Source organism: Pezoporus wallicus, unplaced genomic scaffold (genome assembly GCF_028554395.1).
Source record: "Pezoporus wallicus isolate ANWC-B61680 ecotype Strahan unplaced genomic scaffold, APGP_CSIRO_Pwel_v1 contig_4816, whole genome shotgun sequence".
Lineage (NCBI taxonomy): Eukaryota > Metazoa > Chordata > Aves > Psittaciformes > Psittacidae > Pezoporus > Pezoporus wallicus.
Genome location: NW_026640990.1, coordinates 4,937,141 through 4,950,557, shown reverse-complemented (window position 1 = coordinate 4,950,557; position 13,417 = coordinate 4,937,141). Strand labels below are relative to the sequence as shown.

General features: G+C 38.9%; 1 long non-coding RNA gene across 1 annotated transcript; it reads left to right on the top strand.

Moving 5' to 3' along the window:
- Positions 1–213: 213 nt before the first annotated feature.
- Positions 214–12,509, top strand: LOC130605801 (uncharacterized). The gene is made up of 3 exons (XR_008973788.1): positions 214–350; positions 3,555–3,645; positions 12,038–12,509. It is a non-coding gene; the product is annotated as an uncharacterized LOC130605801 (long non-coding RNA).
- The last annotated feature ends 908 nt before the right edge of the window (positions 12,510–13,417 follow it).

Genomic DNA, 13,417 nt, shown 5'->3' with positions numbered 1-13,417 from the left:
AAATTAAATAGCTAATCTCAAAACCGATATTGTCAGGGTGCAGTGTATATGAAATGGTATGTTACACTGTCTTACCTTGTCATTATTTTCCCCTAATGAAAATCTAAAAAACCCCCAAAACCTAAAATCATTAAATGATTATTTAATAATTTTACCAACAAATATTCTCACATATTGTGTTGTTTGTTGTTTTGTTTTGTTTTTTTCCTTACAATCAGAAAATACTGCCTACAAAAACCCTGTTGTTCCTTTTATCTCTGCACAGGGTCACCTGAAATGATCTCAGTATTTCCATACAAGCGGTAAAAAGCTGCTCTTTCTAGTGTCAGACTTCCTTTCTAGTCCAGCAGGTATGGGAGTGCATGCTGAGGTTCTATTACTGTGAATTGCATATTTATAATTTTTAAAGCATCTCTTTTCAGAAGCAAATGAAACTCTTTGGACAGATTTTCTGAAATTATCAAGGTTCTAAAACGGAGATAAACTCTAGCTGGGACTTTAAAAATACAGATTAGGACTCCAAGATACTTTTGAGAACCCAGGTTTAGTACATATTTGCATCTTAGGGCACGTGGCCCTGAGTCTTTTTTTGAGGATGGGATTTAGGAACCACTATCACTCAGAGATGTGTCCAAAACATGCAAGTACTTTGCTGAACAAGACCAGACTTTGAAAAGTGTGTTTCAATGTTTCATTTAATTTGGCTGGCAGACTTACACTGTGCTTTGAATTCTGCAGTATGTGCATGGCTGGCTGAAGTTCAATACCATGCTTCCTGAATATGCAGGCTATGTGCAGAAAATGATTGACTTTACTGTTGGCATCAATGTGTGAAAGTTTTCTTAGAAGCTGCCTGACGTGTCACCTAAAGTCCCTTAAGTCAACCACTGCTGGTGAGCCTGTCCTTGCCTGAATTCTCATAAGCAAGCAGCTTTAGTCTCTCTGTTCTTACGATGTCCTAAACTGTCTTGAATCTACTTGTCCTTGTGGGTGTCCTTGTTCCTTGCTGAAAAAGAAAAATTTCTATTAACGTGTTTTGTAGAATAAATACCCCATATTTGCTTTTTTCCCCACCTAGTTCCTTCTCAGTAACCAGCAAAAAAATCAAGCTTTTGATGACCAAGGTTCACAGGTGGTACATGTCATGGTTTTGAAGTTCTTGGCATTGCAGGGACAAGAGCTTTAAGATTATGAACAGCTTTAAGGTTCAGCATTTCAGCAACAAGGCTATCTGCAAAACTGCTGTTGCAGTATCGTTCAGCAAACTGAACTCTTTGAGCCTGACAGCTGTATTAGGAATAAGGAATAAATTTGTGTCTCTCCAATTTTTATATATTTTGGTAATACTTAGGGCTGAATATATTGTAGTAAGAGCTTAGCAGCCACTGTTTCATTGCAAGTATACCTACTCATTGTTAGAAGACAACGTTCAGAAGGACATTATGTCCAGTGAAGTAACAATGTATTTTTTAGAATTAATTTTAATGGTAAATCCTCATCACAAGCAGATGTGCAACTTGGTAGCTGAGACTTGTTCAGTGCTGCAACACAGCCATGGGCTGCACTCTCTGTTCAGCATCTGCCACATACAGGTGATCAGCCTGCAGCTGCTCTGACTCACAGGTGAGGATGTAGTGTGGGAGAGCATTCCCGCTGCCATGAAGCAGCCAGGAGCATCTATCATCTCGCAGGTCAACCATCTCCTTAATTGAAGGAGCCCTGCCTGAAAGCACTCTTTTTGGCAATACAAAGCTTATATAATACACAAACACATATTCTATTATGAATAGCAATTGGATGAAGATACAACTACTGAAACACTGAACTGGGAGTTCTCATTTACTTGCATGCAGATAATTTGCACTCCAATCCAGCACAACACTTGGGTGTATGTTTAACCGTAAGTCCGTGAACCTCATTGAAGAAGTATCAAATGAAGCACTTGCAGAAACTTGTATAAGATCATGATCATACTGGTGAGAGTTTAGGAAGCATCCTTGTGGCTGGATACAGAGGAGTGGTGCCTTCTTTCTTTGTTTTTACAAAACAAACATACAAAAATTGCCTAGAGTAGAATAAAAATCGTAATGGCAGAAAGATGCAATGGAAAGCCTGACATTCTTCCAGTGTTCAACATCCTTCATAACAATGCACCCTCTTCTACGGCAGCGTTGTCAGCCACCCAGAGTATTTAGATCATCACTGGGGAGATTTATGATCCTGCAAAAAAATGTATAATCATGACAAAAATGTAATGAAATCCAATTTCCCTCCTTTTTGCGCATTTTATCTGAATTGTACCGTATGTGACAGGACTGCAATTAATATCTCTTGTAAAACAGAAGGCTCATTATATTGGTCTCATTATGGTTGCTGAGGTGGTTTGCTGCTGCTGAAAGGGATTCCCCCATTATCTGGCTTTGACACATACTCCTAATCAACCAGGCCAATTCTACTTTATCAAAGGTTTGTCACACGAGTGGAGATAATATTTATTCTGGCTTGTACTATTAGCGTAAAAAATGTAGGTTGCGTTGGCAGACATATAACCCTCTGTCACAAATGGCCATGAGGAGCATTTATTGAGGTGTTCCCTTTCTGCAAAGGTAATTCTAAATATAGCCCATGTCACAGGGCACCCAGGTCATTTCATTTTTTCTAAAACCTCTACTTTCAAGGAATGTTTATGAAATTAAATTTAAATAGACCTTGAGGAAATCTCACAGCACAAAGTGTTAAGGGGCAAGATTAATATCAATTCTGCAATTTCCTCCACAATTTATTGATAAAAATAAAAATAATCCAGCAGCCCTAGGTATCCAGCTTGCTTTGGATGCTTATTAGCAATAAATGTACTCCTTTCTGAGGGATCTTCATACATATCACAATAGTACCTCGTTTGTTGAAAATTTTCTGAACGCTTAGTTTTGTCTCATATCAATACTCAGTTTATCAGGGATACAACTGTAGTCTGTTGGGTTTAGCAACACTAATACACCAGCACAAGGCTTAAGAACATCATCTGTAAAAGCTTATCACAGATATTTTCCCACTGTTACGGTGTTATATGTTCAAACAAAACCATTTGTAGCTGTAATGTAGCCTTATATGTTTATATGAGAAACCACCTACCCCAAACTGCAAGCCAAAGGCTCTCTTAGCTACGTGTTTGTTAGAAATGTAGAACAACAGGTAGATACAAACAAACACTATATATATGTGCATGTATATATATTATAGCCCATGCAAATCATACAAACTTCTTTTTCCTTTTTCATCCTTTTCCTTATATATACAGCATCTCTTACTAGGGGAGGATGCTTCCTTATCTCCAGTAATATGAAGCAGTTTCAGATACAAGGGAGAAGATGTGAACTTGAGAGGAAGGTGAATCAGCAGTGCTCATGCCAACTGTTAGAATGATGCTGCAACATCCTGGCCAGGACCACTTGCTGGGAGAATGACATAGAAATGGGGCACAAGAGTGTATAGGCTATGGGACTCCTTCTTTGGTTGTTTAAATTCTTTTTACATCAGTGTAATTTGTTTCTTAGATTACCATAGCACTGAGAGAACACTGACCTGCATTTTGCAGCAGCACCCTTGGTACAGCAGTACTGACTATTGGCTGGTACTGCAGGCAAGGTAAATGAAGCCAGGAGAAAACAAGCATCCTTTCTTCCTGAAGAAGGTGTGGGAATGTGATTGCTGTAGAAGTCACTGTCACATCAAGGAGGAAGATGAGGAGGTGTTAGGGTGATGAGCCTGAATGAAAGCAGGCACTGTTCTCTAAGTGCACGGAAGAGGTTTTGCAGGAGTGTCCTTACAAACACAGCTTAGTGCCAAATCTTTTGGCCTTTCCTTTCTTTTTGTCTTGGGGCTGATGGCTGAAATGCTGGGTGTCCAGGAATAAAAATCTGAAGAAAGCTCTATCTGCTAATGACGGCCTTACATTTATGATTTGCTCCACTATGCAGAAAAGCTTCAACTGGGACTGTAATTCAGAAGACAACATTTGTGTCCTTCTACAAGAGATGATCTGAATCAGTGTGCTGATGCCAAAAGGTTGGACCCTTTATTCCCAATTGAGAAATGAACTTTCTTTTTTTTCTTTCTTTCTTCCCCTTATAAGGTGAAAAGCTTTGTATTCTTTCTCTGGTTCCAAACATGGAGGAGTAGCTGTTATTTTACAAATTAACACAGACAGAATACTGCACTAGAAAGAATTGTCTGATTGTTCTTAGGTACAGTGTGCAGAACATTGAAATCTCATACAAAGATATAATATGCTAAATCAGACAATAACAACATGGAAATTATTAATACACTTTTAACCAAAACATCCAAAGCAGGTGAAGCTAAAAGTGAAATGAGGTTTCTGATCATGTAGATGATAATTTTTACCTTTTGCAAACTCATCTTCCATGAACTCCCAGTACTGTGTGTACTTCTAACACTGTGTAGCTTGGTGGATAATTAACAAGCTTAGTATAATGCCATATTTGTTTATTCATACCTACTTCAGATTTATTACGTGACATATTCCTAAAGTCAGTGATGAAAATCAGAAACAGTGTATCTAGTCTTTTGATGAATAACTTGTGTAGAAATTGATGTTTTTGCAGACATAAATCATCAGCTAAATAAGCATTACTTTAGACAACAGAACGGTGGGGTAGTCTTTGCCCCCCAAAGCTTGACCAGTCTCACTCTCACAAAGTTCCTGCTGACCTCATAGCGCTACTGCCTTGTACATGCAGTGATCTGCTTGTCAGCTGCACGGTGGCAGTCTGGGTGAGCAGGAGCTCCCCAGGCATTGCTGTGCTGGGAGCAGTCCAAAAGCTGCATCTTACTTTGTGAGGGGCAATTGCTCATAGCATCAGTAGGGTTTGGAGCCAGACCTCTTTTTAATTTTTTAGAGTTGATGGCCTAGAGAGCCTAGAGAGATGGAGAAGACATCTTCATGAACTGCATTTTGCATGGATTATCAGAGCACAGCTCTGCTTGCGCTTTCAAATTTTCATTCATTTTTATTGCACAGTGCATTACCTTAAGCACTTTGCAAGATGTGGCAGAAAGAATGCAGAAACACAAGCCCATGTTTGCTGTAGTAAGTCCATCTTTCCCTCTTTAGTGGACTGAGGTCTCAAAGGGAAGTCCAAGAGCTGATAAGGGCAGGGAATAAGTCAATTGAGTGAGCTGAGTGCGCAAATGCTAGGCCCATTGTAAGGCCAGGCATGGCCTGTCACAAGAAGCTGATTTTCTGTAGGAACTTCTAACTATAATTAGCAAAAAAACAGAGGCCAAAATTCATCCCTCTGAATCTTCCTAATCAGGAAGAAAGAATGGAAAGAAGTGTCTTGCATATGCAGAGCTCAGTTGTGCCTTATTCCAAAATGTTGGAGCTGCCTTAAACTTTAAGAGTTTAGGGTGAAGGTGAACCTTTAAAAAGACTTTCATTTAGAGTTCTAGAAAACTGGGAAACAGAGGTGAAGGTCTCTGCTTGCACTGAGAGTTGTTTTCTGAAGGTCAGTGATACTGGGGTCAGTTTCGGCTGGTAGTAGGGGACTTCTGTGGTTTTTTTAATAATTGCACAGAGACATCTCAGTATTTTGCCAAGAGAATGTAATGAAACTAAAGGACAGTGGTTTAGCTGAAAATACTGTGTTGTAAATGTTAGACTGTAGGAGTCAGGCTGGTATTTTGCCAGAAAGTGTGATTTTGGGGAATTCTGTGGAAATTTCAAGAGACTGTAAACAAAAGCTGTCTAGCAAAAGGCATGAAATCCAATAGTTTTGTCTCCTGAAATACTCACTTAAGAAATACTATAAATATGTGAACAATTGAACAGTGCAGGGGTGGCAGAGGATGTTTTTTTTCATCCTCCTTTAATTTCCTTCTAGCCAATCTCATTTACGTATCAAGATGACCAATTTCTAACTTCACCCAGGAAAAAAATAAGATTTTGTTTTTTTTCACTCTGCTTAAATTTTAAACTTGGTGTGGGTTTTTAGGAATGAAAGTTTTCACGGAAATTGGCAATGCCAATAGACTTATGGTTTTCAAAGGAAACTCAACCCAGGCTTTGTCAGTTCAATTACGAATACACACACACACGTGTGTGCATGTGTGTGTACAGCCTCTGCTGCACTTCTTTTAGAAAGAACTTGAAGTTAGACTACAGTCCAGCACATTATCTGAATATTCTCCATAGGTAGATATGTACTCAGCTGACTAGCTGCTAAATAGGTAGCTGCCCTAGAAACATTGCCCTTATGCTTTTAATATCATAAAAGACTTCTGTTTTAATTCCTTATACATAAGCAAAAATAGAATGGGTTCCAATGCGAATAGGACAAGAAAATGGGATGCACATGTGTGTGAACTTAAACATGTATGTAAGTGTTTAAAGTGCTGCAGCCTGTACTAAAAAAATTAGAGTTTTAGTAACTTTTAAATACTTTTTTTTCACTCAAAATGGCTGATGAATGGCTTTTTATTCTTGTTTGGAAATATATTTTATTTTTGAATTTATTCAGTTTTTTTCAGACTGCACAAAACAAAGTTCTTACTTGTAGAGCAAATAGAACAAGCCATGATGCTGGAAAACTGCTTTGTCTGCCTGAGTCTTCTCCCGGTTTCTCTTAGTTATTACAGACAACTTGAAATGCCTTCCTTTTTTTGTGCTCATATACAATGCCTATCTTGCATCCATATTTTTTATCCTCTAGATCACACTATATTAAAACAGTATGAAATTTAATTTTTTTTTTTTTTTGCAATGCGTCAAAATTATTTCAGGGATAACCTTGCTCTTAATTTTCTATTAATAGGTAGTAATTTTGAAATAATTTTTTTTCTGACAGTCATTACTTGTCAAAAAGGATTTTTGTGTTTCTCAAAATGGATAGCTTAGTGCCTTTTTATTGCCTCTAAGCCTAAACTTCAGCAAGTGTGTGGTCAAGTATACCAGAAAAACCCTTTGTCCGTTGTTAAACCTTATGAAATTGTAGATCAAAAGAACTTTCCTATCTTACAAGGACTGTGGTACTATTCATGGGCTAAAAATGACTGTCAAAGTAATAAAACAACTACTGTTGTCAGGGAAAGATTAAAAGCAGCAGCTGGATTGTACACAGTCAACTTTAAAATCTTTCTCTAGGAAGGTAGATGCTTTAGAAAATGATCTGGCTTTTCAGCTGATTTGCCATGATAGGCATTCCCATAAAATGGCTACTGACACAAGAACTTGCAAAAGAAAGAAGCCTTTTTTTTTCTGTATAGAGAGAATATTCTGATTCTTGCCTTCTCCCAAATTGGACTCTGCACTTGGAAGTGAGATGCAATGCAAGTGTCATGGCAATGATGGGTGCCAGCCTTTTCTTCTGTTTTATTCAATTTACCTATCTTCTTTTTTTTCTGAAATCATTCCTGCTGTCAGTTTTCTGCAGCTTGTGTTTTAACCTATGTTATTTTTACTATTTTAGTTTTGTCCCTCAAGTTCATCTGTATGTTTTGCAATTCCCCTTAAATTCAGTATAAGGCAACATCGGTTTCCATGTAATTTTTCTGAGATTGTAATCAGCTGGAACAGTACCAACTACATTTAACCTCTGTTCATATTCTACCTTTACCCCTTGTACCAAGGAGTGAAATTTTTCATTTGTCTCCAAACTTCTAGCTATCCTGCTCCTCAGATTAGCATACGTGCAGTCTTTGAAACTTTATTTATGCAAGGTCAGTGTAATGATTTCTATAAATCCTTATTTTCCATTTTCATTAGCTTTCTTATTTCTAGTCTTCCAGACTCTCTTGTTCTACTGAATGAAGTGGACTATCTTTCTATCTGTATCACGAGATTTGGCCATCTGTCTTTCACTTGCTGGTGATTTTCCCCAGATTGTCATTGTCTTTGGGGTTTTCTTTTCCTATGCATTTTTGATTTATATTTATTTCTTAAACTCTTCCCTCAAATATTTCTGACTACATAACTTGTTAACCTGGAGGATAGTTTATTTTATCCCAACAGCACCATTGGAAATCAACTGAATGGTTTGCCAATGCTTTTCTTCTGGCTTCTGATTCCAGCTCTCCTAGTATATCAGATTGTAATTCTGGGCTCCATGTTCCTCTGTGAACATCACTGTACCTCTCCTCACTTCTGCTCGGCTATGTTAATAAATGTAAGACCTCTCTGTCTGTGCTGTTTTCCCTTAGGGTTGTGTGCAATGGAGTTATGAAATGGACAGCTTTGTTCCACTACCTCCTTTTTTTTACATGGACTGGTCTTAAAACCATGTATGTGTTTGGCTTTTCTGGGTTTAAGAATGCATGTGTGTTGCATAATTTGTCATAACTCAAATTCACTAGTGGTGGCTGTGCCAGGCCTGTAACGTGCCCAGTTTGTAAGCATGTACATTTTCTTCTTGCCCCTTTAGATGCTGGGCTTGGAACATACTGCCCCACAGTTATCAGGTAACATCAGCTGTGCTCTTAATTTCTGTGCTGAAGGTAGAAAATTTCATCTGGGTGCCAAAAGTTACTGTCCCTTCTTATCTTTTTTCAGTGCCCTTCCTGAAAACATAGGCTCCTACAGTAGGTGATGTTTGAACTGCTTCAGAAGGAATGTTGTGCAGAAGAGCTGCTGAGTAGGTGCTGGATGTGACTGCTGGCAAGACGGCAGGCCATGTGGTCCACCCCCTCTGCAGTTACCCTGCTTACAAACTCCCTTCACCCAAATCTATAAGCACCACTGTCTGAGTGCCTTCAGCTTCTTCTTGGGCTCAGGCACCAAATCTCACCCTTGCTGACCACGGACCTTGAAAAAAAAAAAGGACAATGTCTGATTTTTATTTTTTTTTCTTTTTTTCAGATCTTTCTGAAGGAGAAACACAGATAAAAGCAAAGCTCTTTGTGACTGATTTTTTTCACTATCTACTTGAAAGGCAGTGGGTCAGAATTAAGGCATTTGTGTTGTGGAGGAAATGTGTGGGATGTTGGCTGCAAGCCAGTAGCCACTAACATCCCTGATGCACTAGGAATACATGAATGAAGTGGGTGTCAACCTCAGGAGAGCGGGCAGCACTACCTACATTAGAGGAAAACCTCTTCATTCAGATTCAAGGAGTAAAAATATTGAATGGAGATAAACTGGTCTGGTACATTTTTCTGGGAGGAACAGTGAAAATGCAGGAACCATCATCCAGTCCGGAAGAATGTCCTCTCTGGTCCTGTGCTTATGAGGTTGTATTCATTCTGCAGGATGAAGAGACCTCTACAGTTCTTGGCTTCTCTGATGATTTTAAAGTTTCATCTTCTAGTTCTTTTTTCTCAGCACAAAGAATGATGAAATAACATCTGGAAACTTTTGGCCAGTAGTCCTTGTTATAGCCAATCTTCTAGTATCTTTTTTTTCTTTTTTTTTTTCCAAAACCAGAATAAAGATCTGAAGTGTAGAATAAGATTTATCCAGACAGTCATCCTGCTCGTGTCCAGCTGAATAACCACTAGGGGAAAACAAGTGATTTCTAGAGTTCTTTTGTACTACTAAACTATCAATCTGATCTGAAGGATCAAACAGAATACTCCCAGTGTTGTCTTTCTCATTGTTATCTGCCCTAGTTACAGAGTTAAGTCATCATGAGTCAGCCATTGGTTTTATCTAGTCTAAATATGACCACATTTTTCTTGAATCAAGTCCATCATCAAAACATCATGCCTATGAAATAGTGTTTCTTTGCAGCTCCAGTAATGTGATATGTAAGCAACAGATATTTTTTGTCCAAAACTATAGATCTGTTGTGAGTATGCATAAGAGAAAGGCGATTCCCATCTTATTTATTTCATCATTGAGTTATTAGTAATACAGTCATTTTTTCAAACAAGGAAAATGGCAATGATGGAAAAAGGGAAGTGAGTATTTTGGGTAAGTGTTGGCACTGGGTCAAAGAGGCCACATAAAGATAGAACGGCTGGAATACAGCACCACAAATACTTTAAAAACTTCTTCTTGCATGGAAAATAAAGAAATCCTGGGTGAGTGACATAATTACTTTTGTGTAAATCTAGATGTTTACATGGTAGTGATAATTTAGATTTTGGATACAGTTGTGCATGTTGGTTCAAACATGTCTGGTGTAAAACACTTGGCGTTACATAAAAATTAGGGTTTAGGGGTTCCAAATTGACAGCTGAGTGACGCGGATGAAAAAAGTGAATCCGAGCAGGATTTGTGAAAACTAGACCCATGAACTGGAACAGGTCTACCAAAGCAGACAAGGTAATTATTGGCTTTGCTTTTACTATGGATCATAGCTTTGCGCTGACAATTTGCCTTTCAAATTCTGGTTTTGGAAATGATCTGTAACAGTGTGTTTGTGGACAATTGGTTTGCAATGTCCTACCTCCTGGGCAGAAAGCCTAGCTTTAGTGCCTCAGGGCTGTGTAGTTCCTGTGGCTGGTAAACTTAAAATCACCAGCCAACAGAGCAGGTCTAGGTGGTTTGATGGAAAATGTCTAGTATGAATCAAGCCTGTAAGATCAGGGAGAAAAATGTACTTGATAGAGCAAAACTAATTGTTAGACTTCTAATGAATTGGAGAAGTGAATTAGGGCTGCAGCTTGAAAAAGGGGGTGAGGATGAGGAAATGTGTAGCACCAGGAGGACCCATTAACTCATGTTGTGTGGTGGAAGCTGCAATTGCCAAAGTGAGTGTGGACATCTGTGAGAAGACACCGAACATAGCCAGGAGTCAAAGTCTGGGAAGAGGAGAAGGACCTAGAAGAAAGCTTAATGGCAGCAACATAGGAAGGAAAGAAGGAACAATGCAGAGAAGGTTTGGATGTAATACTGGAAGATACTTAAGACATTTCAGCAAGAAAAATGGGCTTAGGTGTAATACAGTCAGGAAAGTGGAAGAAAAGAATGTAACTGTAATGTCTTCTGCTGTGAAGAACCTTTCTTTTTCTGAGTTCCCTGGATAGGAAGCAGCAAATTAGTAAATCCTCAAAATGAATTTTGAAAGTAACCACACTTTCTGCTCTGAGAGAAAAGTTTAAAATGTCTAACATAGTTTTTGTAAGGAAAGAGAAAATGTGCCGGAGGGCTGAAAGTTCTTAAGACCAAGTTATAAACCTTTGAAAAGAGGATTTTATAATGGGAATGCAGAGATCATTAACTATTGTAAGCACCTCTAAGAATGACACCTCTATAGTAAATTACATTCAAATTAATATAAAACTGTAAAGATTCCCTGACAGCTTTGATTATGTAAGTTGATTTTAGTAGTTAAATGTTGACTTTCTATAATGCATTCTCCAAATATTATACTGAATGCTGCATCATATATAACAATTACCATGTCACAGTGCTATTTTGTGTAAATTAAATTATTGACAGCAATATAATTTTGTATTCACTTTATTATTTTGATTCATTTTTCTGTCAAAATATACAATGACTCTTCACTAGATTTAGAAACCAGAAAAACTCTTTGGATTGTGAAGTATTATTCTACATACATTATTTTTCCTTTGCCTGTAATGAGGTTGGGGGACAGAAAGGGAAGCAACATTTCTTTCCTTCTCCGACACTGTGTGTGTTTTTTGACATGCTGTCAACTTTAAATCATATTACAGTAGGCGTGCTTATTAGAAGGCCTGCAAAGTCCATGTCAGCCCTGGGCAGCCTATCCAGGCATGCTGCAGGCCTGGTGTTTTCGGTGTAATCCAGCACAAGCACTATCCTGAATCACAGGATGGGGTTTATGATACAGTGAGTATTTAAGGACCGTCTGTTTTATGTCACAGGGTGAGTACTTCCTGTTCTTGATAATTTTGTATGAATAAAAGTGAAAAACGTCATCTGTTTGGTGCTGCTGTCTCTTCACATCTTTTCTTCCTCTGTCCTTTGTAGGTTATGGCAACAGGGGTTGTCCCTGCTTGGATGTTCAGGAAGTATTTGCAGGTTGTAGTTGTAACTGCAAATTGATACTTGCAACAGAACACTTTTAAAGATTTCTCATTAACCCTCCTCCAGATGCACAGCCTGTCAGCTCCTCACAACCTGCTAGAAGCTAGAGTGTGGAAATAGGGACACCAGCTGCATGTTCCTACTGGATTTTGGCTCTTCTCCAGACAGGTACCCTGACCTCTGCTGTGGAGCCAGTCCAGCTGGCTTACTTCATGTAAAGTTCAAAGTCTGCATCAGAAAGACATAGGCAGGCCACAGACTGAGTCTAAAACATGGTTTTGGGCATTGTCCTACAAGGTGGTGGAAGAAATGTGCTCCACTGCATTTAGGCAGAAAAGAAGGCTGAGTCCAGCACATCGCACACTGTGTGCAAGGACTCTTAACTCTGGGTATAAAAATCCTTCCCTTCTGGGTGGTGATAAAAAAGGCTCACAAAATGCTCAGCTTCGCTGGTCCAGACTAAGGAGGCTGGGAAAGCCTGCTTTTCAAATCTCAATGGTGTTTAGTTATGGCTTAGATTGAGCTGAATCTTAGACACATCTGCTCAATAATAAAAAGCAAAGGCACATGGGCATTCTTGAGAGCCCGGGAAGCAGTTTGTGGTCCCTGGATAAGTGAGTGCAGATTTGTCTGTGGCCACACAACTGTGGACTAGCTCCCTCTTCAGCACACTGGCCTGGGCCTGTGCCCCATGTATTGCCGTGGGAGCCTTAAATCCAAAAATTATTTTTCAGATGCTTTTTACAGCTGTGTCGTTCAGCTCTGCTGAGCATGTGCAATTGAGGAGACTAAGAGGAAAACTGCAAGTTGCCAGCATAGTGAGTATGGGACAGGTTGTAAGAGGTAACAGGGAAGGGCTAAATCCTCTGTGAGTTCATCGTGGATTTAGCAGTGTTTCCAAATGAGTCCAAGTTCATTTGTCTGTTGACCTGATGTTGGAAACATACAAATAAAATATATTCACTTTCTATGGCAGCACAGAATTGCAAAAACTCCTCTGATACCAGTGAAATATGCTTAGCCATTGAGCTTGCCTTTAATTCATTATGAAATATAATCATATTCTTATATCCACTGCATACACCAAATTGAGCTCAGTTTTAAAAAACAGAAGCCCAAAGAGACACTTGGCAGTCTCTGTTGGGGATTAGTGGTAGCGCTGACAGAAGATGCCACATCTTAGCCTAGACCATTCTTTTTACCCTTTGCTTAGCCTCTGTTTGACATAGCACATTCATAACACCATTCTTTTTTTCCCTTTGCTTAGCCTCTGTTTGACATAGCACATTCAAGATCTGCAGAATGGTGGCAGTAGTAGCAGTGCGGACACAGAAAAGAATGTTTGCTTGAAGACTGATCTGTTTTTCTGTTAGACGGTCTGATTGAAAAACATTAGAGCTGTGTCAGCCCTGCTCTCCTAAGATATTGGTATTGATATGTATTCTG